General features: G+C 42.8%; 1 protein-coding gene across 2 annotated transcripts in view; it reads left to right on the top strand.

Annotated features, from left to right (window-relative positions):
• Window positions 1–12,534, top strand: part of ANO4 (anoctamin 4) — a 273,834-nt gene that overhangs the window by 76,262 nt on the left and 185,038 nt on the right. The window contains exon 1 of one of the 2 annotated variants that reach the window (XM_068272806.1): window positions 3,626–4,259. The exons of the other annotated variant lie outside the window; for it this stretch is intronic. The gene's annotated coding sequence lies outside the window, so the exon portion shown is untranslated. Of the gene's footprint in view, window positions 1–3,625; window positions 4,260–12,534 lie in introns of those variants that run through there. 2 annotated transcript variants of the gene reach the window in all.

The raw sequence follows: 12,534 nt of genomic DNA, 5'->3' as shown, positions 1-12,534 counted from the left end.
GGGGGATATGTTTATTTTGTGCCAAAGCATTCATCTCTGGTTTTCTTTAAATTAAGGGAAAAAAAAGAGTAGCGGGCTACCGACAATAGCTGGTGCCCAAATTAGCATTGCATGCACCACATTACGCCGATGGATTCCACCTCGCTGCAATGCCAATGTGAACTTGAACTTGCAATTACAGTATAATTGCATCGTGAGAGCAATGCTCTTATATTGTCAGAACCAACGCGCCACTTTGAACATAGCTTTAATTATCCTAAACACGCCACTGTGAACATAGCTTTAATTATCCTAAACACTATGCGGTTAGCCTCAAATTGTGCTGAGACCAAATTAGAACAAGAGTTTTACTTATCTGGGGCTTCGATTAGCCTCCTGTAGTCCGTTTGCTCCTTCCCCATCCTCCTGAGTCACAGACTACTGCGCATGCGCGGTCCCTGTCGCAAGCACCACCCGATCGAGCTCCTGTGCATGGGAGCATTCTGCGCATGCGCATTTCATTAAGACTGTAACTGAGCTTGTGCACAATGCTTTCAGCAACAGGAGCATAATTGGGTGGTGCGTGTGGCCAGCACCTTGCATGTGCAGTGGTCCACAACCCAGCTGGATCACTGACTTCACAGAAGCACAATGGAGGGGACTGGCAGGAAGGCAAAGGAGTTGATGGACTACAGGGGGGCTAAAGGATGCCCCAGGTAAATAAGAATCCTCTCCTCCCTTGCATCTCAGGTTCACTTTAACTTAACCCAATACTTCTATCTGGAACAATGACGGTGGGTGCTGGGCACAAACGCCTGATGGCTGTTTCAGGGCAACACAGCGCTTCTACGGAGGCTGCCACTTATGACACATGTGTTACCTTTTAATAAACAGGAATTTTTTTCAGTGCTGGCATTTCCAATCTTTCTTACCATGTTCAAAAACACCACCCCTCATCTTGGCTATCATTTCCACTGTAGTGTCAACATACTGTCACAATACACTTCTATCTGGCCCTAAACAAAAATCCGGCACTAATACAGGTAGTCTCTGACTTACAAATACCTGACTTACACACAACCTGCTGATATGAAAGGCTTAAAAATGTGAACTTTGATTATGCGGGAATAAGCAAAAAAAAACCCAAAAAAATCAATTTTAATTTTTTTTTAAGAAACATGTTTTTCAAACCGGTAAAAAGACATGGGGGACAGAGGTGACACGGGTAGGGGACACTGAAGGCATAGGGGAACAGAAGTGGCATAGAGACGGTACAGGGGACAGATATGGAGTTTTGAGTTATGGAACTTACAGTCCCTGTTTTGTTCGTTAACCCAGGGCTACCTATAGTTACCTCACCCTGATGGTAGCTGGAACCCTGGGGGACATTTATCAAGAGTGTCTGAGACAAAATATTGGTAGGTTTTTAGAAATCCATGCAGAACTGTCTCAAACATCCTAAGAAATCACTAGATAGTGCAGATTCCTTCTTAACCCTCTGGGCGATACAATTATATCGCCCAGGAGGGGGCGCAGCACTTTTTTTTTTTTTTTTGTTAAATCATGTAGCGAGCCCTGGGCTCGCTACATGATAGCCGCTGCGCAGCGGGATCCCCCCACCCACTCCGATCGCCTTCGATCAGAGTAAGCAGGAAATCCCGTTCAGAACGGGATTTCCTGCTGGGCTTCCCCGGTCGCCATGGCGACGGGGCGGGATGACGTCACCGACATCATGGACGTCGTGACGCCAGAGGGAGTCCCGATCCACCCCTCAGCGCTGCCTGGCACTGATTGGCCAGGCTGCGCAAGGGGGAGGGGGGGCTGCACGGCAGGTAGCGGCGGATCGGCGGCGGCGATCGGAAGTTACACGCAGCTAGCAAAGTGCTAGCTGCGTATAACAAAAAAAATTATGCAAATCGGCCCACCAGGGCCTGAGAACTCCTCCTGCGCGACATACCCCGAGCTCAGCTCGGGATTATCGCCCAGGAGGTTAAACTGTTAGGAATAGGAGAAGTTAAGGTGGTCTCTCAGGCAGTGCAGTGTGTGAGGGAGTTTGCTGTTACTGAGGTAACCAATACATCTTCTGTCAGCAGGCTCTGAGTTAGGAGGGGGGAGGAGCCCTTCTTAAATCATGTTAGCCTGCACTGCTGCACTATCTGTAGGACTGCTATTAAGCACTTCTTAACCTGCAGCAGTTTAGGGATGGATTTGCACTTTTCTTAATTGTAGTGCAGCTCTAGAAATCCATGCTAAACTGCCGCTAATAAGTATGATTTGAGAAGTTTCTTATTATCATGCAGAACAGTTCCTCTGCTGGTTAGAACAGTTTTAGAAGAAAAAAAACTGTCGATAATGCTTTGATAAATCTGGCCCATTGAGTCTTATCTCCTCTAAATTAATCTGACCTTATTAAACTGTGACACTATTCCTTATTGGTATTAACCTTCTTAGTGGTATGCCCGACACTGTGTCGGGCATACCGCCGGCTGTCCCCAGGAGTCCCCCAGTATAATTTTTAGAGATTGCATAGTTGTAATAGCTTCAGCTAGCACTAGGCTAGCTAGCAGTGGCGGCCGGCATCCCCCGATTACTTTTGATCCCCCCGATCGTCCGCTAAATACATTAACCCATACATTAACCCATACATTAACCCCCCTGGATCCAGCGATCGCACAACCTCCCAGCACATCTCTGGTCCTCTCTATGGGGAGGATCGGGTCTGCGCATGACATCATGATATCGCCGACGTCATGATCTCATGTTCGATCCTCCCCATAGAGAGGACCAGAGATGTGCAGGGAGGCTGCGCAGATCACTGGATCCAGGCTGGGTAATGTATTTAGTGGGCAATTGGGTGGATCAAAAGTAATCGGGGGATGCAGTTGTACAGAAAAATAGAATGTAATTTTTTTCTGACAAATTGAACATTTTCCAAATTGTTCAATTTTTGCTGCATGGCTGTGGTGTAAAATTCTGATGTTTTTTTTTTTTTTTTTTTTCAAATGTATGGTGTAGTGTGGATTGATTTTATTTTTTTAATTAATACAATCCATCCAGAAATTGAATTGAATTTAAAATATCTAAAGAAAATAGGAAAAACATTTTTTCTGGTATATGGGCACCTTTAACCTAATATGATACCAAGATCATGTGACACCCAATAATCTGCTTAGTCATGTGATCCCTGGTATAAAGGAGAAGTGGGACTCAGACTGGCTGGTTCTGTGTGAACAACATTCCTTGAGCCACTTTTATTACCTGTAATCAGTGGCAGGATACATCTATGCTTTCAGGATAATCAGCCACCAAGTAACACAGCTGTGTGGCTGGGCTTTTATGGGGCAGCTGTTCCCTGAGTAAATGAAAGTATTCTGAACTGCACCTGTGTGAATATTCATGAAGTGACCCAGATTTCCTGCCTATGAGGGAAAAACTATGCTCAGCACCAGAACATTTTGTTTTGAAATAGGTAAATTATCAGAGCAGAAAGAAATCACGCAGGACACGTGCTGTACCTGCCTTGGAGGCATCCGAGTGACAAAGTCACATTATGGTGTGGTGGCGGAGTCGTTGTAGCGCTGCCTCCTCTACACACACAGGAGCTTGGACACTGCAGCACTGCAGTAGCAGCATCCAGTGTGCTGCAAAGCCAGGGAAATCACCTCTGACCTATGTCCTCATATATACTCAGATGCTTGCTGTGGGGGTCACTATGCATTTTCTGCAAGAAGACTCTCCTGATGACTGTGCAATATCATACCTGGGGAGACACTGACATAATACCTATAGGGGTTTGTGCGTAGTACAGACAGCAGTGTACAGACAGCAAGGAAAAGCCAGCTTTGAGGCTCTGCAGTCACTTGCTTTTTTTTCTTTTTTGGTCCAGCGTCATGCTGACACTGCTCTCTTCTTCTTTGATTGGATGTTTCCAGGGACTGACTAAGAATACTGATGGCATCTTACAGAGTAGCTTAACCACATGGTAGAGAATTCCTGTATAGCCCATCTTCCCTGTACAGCAGGCTTAGGAAAATGATACCTTTTACCATAGCTTGATGATTTTCATTCAGCTGCATGCTGTAGCTGTAGCTGTGGGCTGTGTGCAGCTAAGTGTGATAGTAGAAGAGTAACTACTGTAGGTGCTTACTAAAGTGAAGATTTGCATCCTGTCTGAGCCAAGTCACCCTTCATCGTCCTGACATGATTGCAGATGCTATTTGTCCTGAAGAAATAGAAGGGAAATCTCCAGCCTTCCTGTGTGTGGATTCTCTGCTCCTATGGTGAGTGCCGTAAACAAATGAAATTAGCTCATCTCTTTGCTGCAGTGTATTTTTTTCACTCTCCTCCTTGTCTCTTTGACCTTCATTCATCCAGTTCTCTAGAGTGAACTGTGTTATGCTGCATGTTTGAAAGACCAGACATAAAACCAACAGCGGAGAGATTCTTGTGCAGAGAGTGACTGGCTAGTGACATGGTGATCAGGTGACTTACACAACAGGATAGCATTACATTAATATACAGTATAATACATAGCCAAGTGCTCTGTCTGGCTTCACATGTGTGCTACCTAAACAAAAACTACATGTTATTATTGGAATCATCAGTGGTAGGATCTCTCTAAAAGTCTGCATAAAAGATAGATTTTGAGACTTTTTTTGTAATGTTTTAATTTGAAAAATGACCTTCACTGGTTGATTTTTTTTATTAGTATAGTACTAGAGGGTAATAATGAATATTACTTTTTAATAGTATGACATGAGAGCATATGATATAAATGCCATTCTGCCTATACAGAAGAAATGTATAGATCAGCAAGATATGGAACCTAATCTGCTACATGGTTAATATAATTTATTTTCTTCTGATATTGAAGGCAGATATGGTTACATTTTCAGCCTGGATTTGCTTTTCCTGTGTATTATTTAGGTAAGATGAGTGGGGTCGGGGGACAGTGGAATGCCGTGTATTACGCTGTAAAGGATGGAGTGTTCAGCATAGCACACACATGGAATTGTTTTCATGTGACGCAGAAATTGCAGATTACATCATTGCAGCTGAGCAGAGAGGTGCAGGCAGAGAGATCACTGACGTTCTCACCACAGTCAGGCTACATTCTAATGACAGCTCTAATGTACACCCTGCATTGCCTTTTATACCTATTCATTTCTTTCCTCAACAATACTATCACATAGCTGAAATGATTGGATGCTCACTGGAAATTGTAAAAACATTTTCTGACTAAACCCTAACTAGACATATGGATATATAATGTATATGATGCACTGCGTGGGAATGAGTTCTGTGTGAGCTGTAACATAGCAGGATAAAGTGAAGCATTACGCAGAATAAGCTGTTTGGGGCAGGGAGCTCCCTTTGTATTTGTGATTGCTTATCTCCAGTCTGTACTCTTACCCCCATTACTTCATGGACTGTACTTTGTAATATTTTTACAGTTTATAAAGAAAGGTAAATATTAATATTAATGAAGGTTTGACTAGAGGCACGGTAATAGTGCTGTAAGATGGAAATACCTGACTTCCAAGAAACTGAGTGGCAGTTTTGTCTCCCATGCATGACAGAGCACTGAGACAAAAGCAATGCATTAAATCTCCTGCTTTATAAAGCTATGCACACACTTTTCTTACATTTTGTTACCCCAAAGGAGTTCTGTCCTGTTGTATGGAGAGGGTAGTGGGAGGACAAACAGGAAGCACCAGGCTGTAGAATCTCCTGCTGAAGCTCCTGCAAGAGTACCAGCTGTTGGTGATTAACCACTTCACCTCCAACGGTCTTTCCCTTTTAAAAAACAGAGCAATTTTCACCTGCTAGCACACCTTCTATTTATTTGCCTATAACTTTATTACTACTTATCACAATTAAACAATCTATATCTTGTTTTTTTGCCACCAATTAGGCTTTCTTTGGGGGGTACTTTTTGCTAAGAATTATGTTATTCTAACTGCATTTTAACAGGAAAAATAAAAAAAAATGAAAAAAAATAATTATTTTCGGCCATCATAGTTTTGAAATAATACATGCTACTGTAATTAAAATCCTGCTTATTGCAACGTTTAACATTTTTCCCTAGTACAGTGTATGGCACCAATATTTTATTAGGAAATAAAGGTGAATTTTTTCAGTTTTGCGTTCATCACTTATTACAAGCCCATAATTTAAAAAGTAACAGTAATATACCCTCTTGACATACATATAAAAAATGTTCAGTGCTTAAGGTAACTATTTATCTATTTTGTTTAAATTTTATATTCTTATTTATTTTTATTTTTTTAGAAAAAATGTTTTGGGGTAACTATTGGGGAGTGTGAGAGGTAAGAGGTTAATTTTAAATAACAAAAAAAAGTCTGTCAGTCTAAAAAAATGTTTGTACATGTAATTTTATTATTTGGCCACAAGATATCCTCGCACATAACTTCCTTATTTGTAGTATTACTACGCAAATAGGAAGCAATGCGTGGATGTGTATGTATCGTTTTTTGTGAATGGCAGTGCTGTCTCATAGACGGCCGCGGTCATTCACACAGGATCTTGGATCAATGAATGGGAACTGTTTTCCCATTCATTGATCTCCCGGCTACCGATCAGCGGTGGTAACAAGCGTGGGGTGGGGAGGGACGTAGTAGCTACGTCCCTGCAAGAAGATATGGGGAAATGCAGGGCTGTAGTTACTCGTCCCAGGGGAGGGGAAGAGGTTAAAGGACAACTGAAGTGAGAAGAATATGGAGGCTGACATATTTATTTACTTTTAAAAAATACCAGTTGCCTGGCAGTCCTGCTGATCTATTTGGCTGCTGTAGTGTCGGAATCACATAAAGCATGCAGCTTATCTTGTTAGAAACACCTGATCCTCATATGTTTCTTCAAGGTCTATAGCTAGCCAGGGAACTGGTATTGCTTAAATGGATGTAAATACAGTGGGTTGCAAAAGTATTCGGCCCCCTTGAAGTTTTCCACATTTTGTCACATTACTGTCACAAACATGCATCAATTTTATTGGAATTCCACATGAAAGACCAATACAAAGTGGTGTACATGTGAGAAGTGGATCGAAAATAATACATCATTCCAAACATTTTTTACAAATAAATAACTGCAAAGTGGTGTGTGCGTAATTATTCGGCCCCCTGAGTCAATACTTTGTAGAACCACCTTTTGCTGCAATTACAGCTGCCAGTCTTTTAGGGTATGTCTCTACCAGCTTTGCACATCTAGAGTCTGAAATCCTTGCCCATTCTTCTTTGCAAAACAGCTCCAGCTCAGTCAGATTAGATGGACAGCGTTTGTGAACAGCAGTTTTCAGATCTTGCCACAGATTCTCGATTGAATTTAGATCTGGACTTTGACTGGGCCATTCTAACACATAGATATGTTTTGTTTTAAACCATTCCATTGTTGCCCTGGCTTTATGTTTAGAGTCATTGTCCTGCTGGAAGGTGAACCTCCACCCCAGTCTCAAGTCTTTTGCAGTCTCCAAGAGGTTTTCTTCCAAGTTTGCCCTGTATTTGGCTCCATCCATCTTCCCATCAACTCTGACCAGCTTCCCTGTCCCTGCTGAAGAGAAGCACCCCCGAGCATGATGCTGCCACCACCATATTTGACTGTGGGGATGGTGTGTTTAGAGTGATGTGCAGTGTTAGTTTTTCGCCACACATAACGTTTTGCATTTTGGCCAAAAAGTTCCATTTTGGTCTCATCTGACCAGAGCACCTTCTTCCACATGGTTGCTGTGTCCCCCATTTGGCTTGTGGCAAACTGCAAACGGGACTTCTTATGCTTTCTGTTAACAATGCCTTTCTTCTTGCCACTCTTCCATAAAGGCCAACTTTGTACAGTGCATGACTAATAGTTGTCCTATGGACAGATTCCCCCACCTGAGCTGTAGATCTCTGCAGCTCGTCCAGAGTCACCATGGGCCTCTTGACTGAATTTCTGATCAGTGCTCTCCTTGTTCGGCCTGTGAGTTTAGTTGGATGGTCTTGTCTTGGTAGGTTTACAGTTGTGCCATACTCCTTCCATTTCTGAATGATCGCTTGAACAGTGCTCCGTGGGATGTTCAATGCTTTGGAAATCCTTTTGTAGCCTAAAGGTGGCCACACACAATACAATAAAATGATCCGATTTTACAGCAATTCGATAAAAACGATCGTATCTCTCGAAAAAATCGAAAGCTTTTTTTTCATTCGACTGAAAAATCCGATCGGAATTCCCGTTTTTTTCGATTTAAATCGATCCGGAATGCCAGATATTTTTGTTCAATTTCTCTAAAGATTGTATGGTGTGTGTTGGATTGTAAGTTTATTAATATACACACCCTACCAATTTTCTCAGAGTTTCCAATCATTTTTATCATAATTGGGGAAAAATTGAACATAGGTGTGTGGTACATTGGTCATATTTTTTAATTTGTTACAATCAGTCAGAAAAATGTATTGCAATTCTTAAATTGAACAGATATTTTAAAAATTGTATGGTGTGTGGCCACCTTCAGCCTGCTTTAAATTTCTCAATAACTTGATCCCTGACCTGTCTGGTGTGTTCTTTGGACTTCACGGTGTTGTTGCTCCCAATATTCTCTTAGACAACCTCTGAGGCCCTCACAAAGCAGCTGTATTTGTACTGGCATTAGATTACACACAGGTGCACTCTATTTAGTCATTAGCACTCATCAGGCAATGTCTATAGGCAACTGACTGCACTCATAACAAAGGGGGCCGAATAATTATGCACACACCACTTAGCAGTTATTTATTTGTAAAAAATGTTTGGAATCATGTATGATTTTCGTTCCACTTCTCACGTGTACACCACTTTGTGTTGGTCTTTCATGTGGAATTCCAATAAAATTGATTCATGTTTGTGGCAGTAATATGACAAAATGTGGAAAACTTCAAGGGGGCCGAATACTTTTGCAACCCACTGTATGGCAGCCTCCATATCCCTCTCGCTTCAGTTGTTCTTTAATGATCCTACAGGAAATATCACTAATGCCAAATATACACCATGCAATTTCCTGACAGATAAACGGGTGGAATCAATCATTTCCGATCTCAAATTTGATTGTTTTTCTGATTGATTTTGTATAGAAGTGATTGGAAAATCACTCAGAAAAATGATCGGAAATCAGATTGGATCTCATGGGAATAATCGTTTTGGCCCATCTGTCTGACGGGAAATTGCACGGTGTGTACCAGCTATACCAATCTTACCAATAACACTAAGGACATATGCACACACTAGATTGGTAGTGATAGCGTCAGCTAATAAAACTCTGGTGTGTACCAGGCATTAATCTGCATGTGATCATTTCAATTTTCTGTCTATCAAATGTTCTTCATGTTGCTGACAATCTGGAAGCAAAACAGAACCTGTCAGTGCTGCTGTGTCAGTGTCAGTCAGTCAGTGTGAGCCTGTCCAGTCACATCGCACAGGCAGCCTTTATCTGAGAGTATAGAGCCTTCAAGCTGAGGTGGCTGGTGTCACAAGTCACTGGCACAAACTCATTCATCTGCTTTCACATTATAATGCTGACAGCAAAGCTGGTGTTTAAAACCATTATTTATCTAAAGTGGAAAATGTAGGCAAGGAAGAGCTGCTATAATGAAGCCACTTCAGAGTTCATTTCCCTATGTATGGCCAAACTGAGCCAGAAAAGACATGGAGGTCAGAAAAGAACAGCATGGAGAACTGTCATTCTCTATGTATTGATGGAGAAGCCATACAGACAAGACTGGAGGGAAATGCTGAATATATTCCTAATGCATTTTCTGTTCTATGCCCTTCATATACGTATACAGCTTATCTGTCATTGCGCAGAGAGCTTATAGCCAGTATTCTGCTCAAATATTTTCCACATTTCTAAACGAACACCATCATGAAGAGAGGAAGTAGAGAGCAGCGCTGTTCATGTAACTTACTGGCTCACAAGTCAAGCTCTTACTTACATGTCCTAAAGGTTCACACATTTCTAGACATGATTACGTGGGACGCTAAGCTGTTTTTTCAGTGCACCACACCTGTAAGATTGGGTATAGTTAACCTTCAGTACTGGTTACCTCTCAGTAAGACACCTTGGATGGTACATGGTGCATAAACACTCTGAGCATATATGTTTTAAAGCAAACCTGTATTGTCACTAGGAACAAAGGTATAGACCCTCACCAAAGTAGAGGAAAGCCTTCAGATGCTCCAGAGGGTTCCCTTGTCCTCCTTGACCCCTCCACCAGTGGCCTGGATCCTCTTGTAATTCACAACCACCCTCACCTCCATGAAGGAGCGCAACCATATTGCATAAACACCATTACCGGTGCGCTTGTTCACTAAGCTGAAACCGTACGTTGGCCTACTAAGCAGGTGCAGCCATACTTGCGCTTATACACAGAGGAGAGCACAGCTGCAAGAACATATCCTAGAATCAGTCAGGGGTGGCTGTTCAAGGTAGAAAGAACAGTAGCTGCTAGGCTACATTTCCCAAAATTTTGGGTTCACAGAAGATGGGGAGAGAAGCAGTGAGCATGGAAAAACCTCCTGCACCTATCCTGTGCTTAATGCCGGTTCTTTCTTGCTAGAGAGGTAAGCAGAATTTTTGATGTGCTTCTTCCAGTAATATTCCTGTCCTACAATGGCTATCATTCATAAAGCATTCCTGCATGCGGAAATGCTGAAAACAGCTTACTTTACCAACCACTTAGCACAATGTGTATTCATAAAGGCTGTTTCCGCATGAAAAGCTGACATTCCCGAGCAGAGCGATAAATTACCGCCTTGTGCGGTGATTATCTTAAAAAATGTAACAAAATGTCAAATCATGAAGATTAACGCAAGCGGTATGCGGACGGGGGATACCACTCCCTTGGAAGTAGCGATAAGCATGCGGAATACATTTCAGTGAATGGAGACAGACCTCCCAAGCAGCAGCAGAGAAAGCAGCACATGGAGGGACTCAGGCAGCTTCTCTGTTTCCCTTACAATTGAGATGATGATGCTGCGCTTTGCTTGACAATCCTCCAGCGGGTAACCTCAGCCTAATCCAGCCTGGCCAGGGCGGGTGGTGCAGATGGTAATACAAGAGGACATCCGTCTGGGGAGAGAGCTGTGCGCCGCTGTTACGGTCCTGCGTCACTACCGGTTTCGGCGTTAGTCCACGGAAGGCGTGGACTAACGCCGAAACCGGTAGTGACGCAGGACAGTAACAGCGGCGCACAGCTCTCTCCCCAGACGGATGTCCTCTTGTATTACCATCTGCACCACCCGCCCTGGCCAGGCTGGATTAGGCTGAGGTTACCCGCTGGAGGATTGTCAAGCAAAGCGCAGCATCATCATCTCAATTGTAAGTGCAGCATTTAAGTGTGTGTAAATTTACATCTAGGTTAATGCACCATTGGAGCGCTCTCTGTCTCCCCCCACCCTCTTGTTTTATCAGTAACTGGCTCCATCCAGTCTAAAGAGAGCAGCGCCTGGGCATAACTTAAAGGGCCACTACTGTTTTTTTGAGCGCAAGTGTGTGTTTCCTTTTAGCTTCTCTGTTTCCGCAAGCCTACCGACAGCCTTTTTCGGGAAATCACCGTACTTGTATCGCAACTGGCAACATTTTTATGAATGACCACCCAGAAGTCTAAAATACCAAAAGCGGTATTTTTCCGCACGGATTTTTGTTACCGACCACACTTTAATGAATGATAGCCAATGCAGGTTAGAATGCTCATATAGATAGGGTACCCACACTTGAAGCAGGTTAAAGGTTTGTGATAAGAAGGGAATAGTGATTGTTTGCAAGCTGGGCATGTTCATGCTTTACATGACAGATGGATGCAAGCTTTTGACAATCCGTATGCTAGTGCTGCCACTTCTGTTAAAGGAGGCACACATACAGTGGCATAGCTAAGGAACTGTGGGCCCAGTACAGTTTTTCATTGGGCCGCTTCAAGCACTCTATACATAACAATTGATGTGGAGCACCAAAACCTACCAAGGACAGCCACAGTGTCACAGAGGTATAAGCAGGGGAACAGTTTGACAATGATTACCACTATGTAAGGCATGTAGGAATGCACTAAAAAGAAGTTAGCAGAATAACGTGCGTAAAGTCTTAGGCTACGTTTCTACTGCGGCATTGCATTTTCATACCAGGAAAATCACGTGATCCAGACGCAAATCATCACAAATATCCAGAGTAAAACCGGCCTTAAAGGACAACTGGAGTGAGAAGACTATGGAGGGTGCCATATTTATTTCCTTTTAAACAAAACTAGCTGCCTGGCTGTCCTGCTGACCTTTTTGACTTCAGTAGTGTCTCAATTACACCAGAAACGAGCATGCAGCTAATCTTGTCAGATCCGACAATAATGTCAGAAACACCTGATCTTCTGCATGCTTGTTCAGGGGTTATGACTAAAAGCATTACAGGCAGAGGACCAGCAGGATAGCTAGTTAACTGGTATTATTTAAGTGGAAATAAATATGGCAGCCTTCATATACCTGTTGTTACAGTTGTCCTTTAAACAGTACCAGTTGCCTGGCAGTCCTGCTGATCTTTCTGGT

Source organism: Hyperolius riggenbachi, chromosome 3 (assembly GCF_040937935.1).
Source record: "Hyperolius riggenbachi isolate aHypRig1 chromosome 3, aHypRig1.pri, whole genome shotgun sequence".
In the NCBI taxonomy this organism is placed as follows: domain Eukaryota; kingdom Metazoa; phylum Chordata; class Amphibia; order Anura; family Hyperoliidae; genus Hyperolius; species Hyperolius riggenbachi.
Note: the sequence above shows the minus strand (reverse complement) of the source record. Positions and strands in the feature narration are given on the sequence as shown.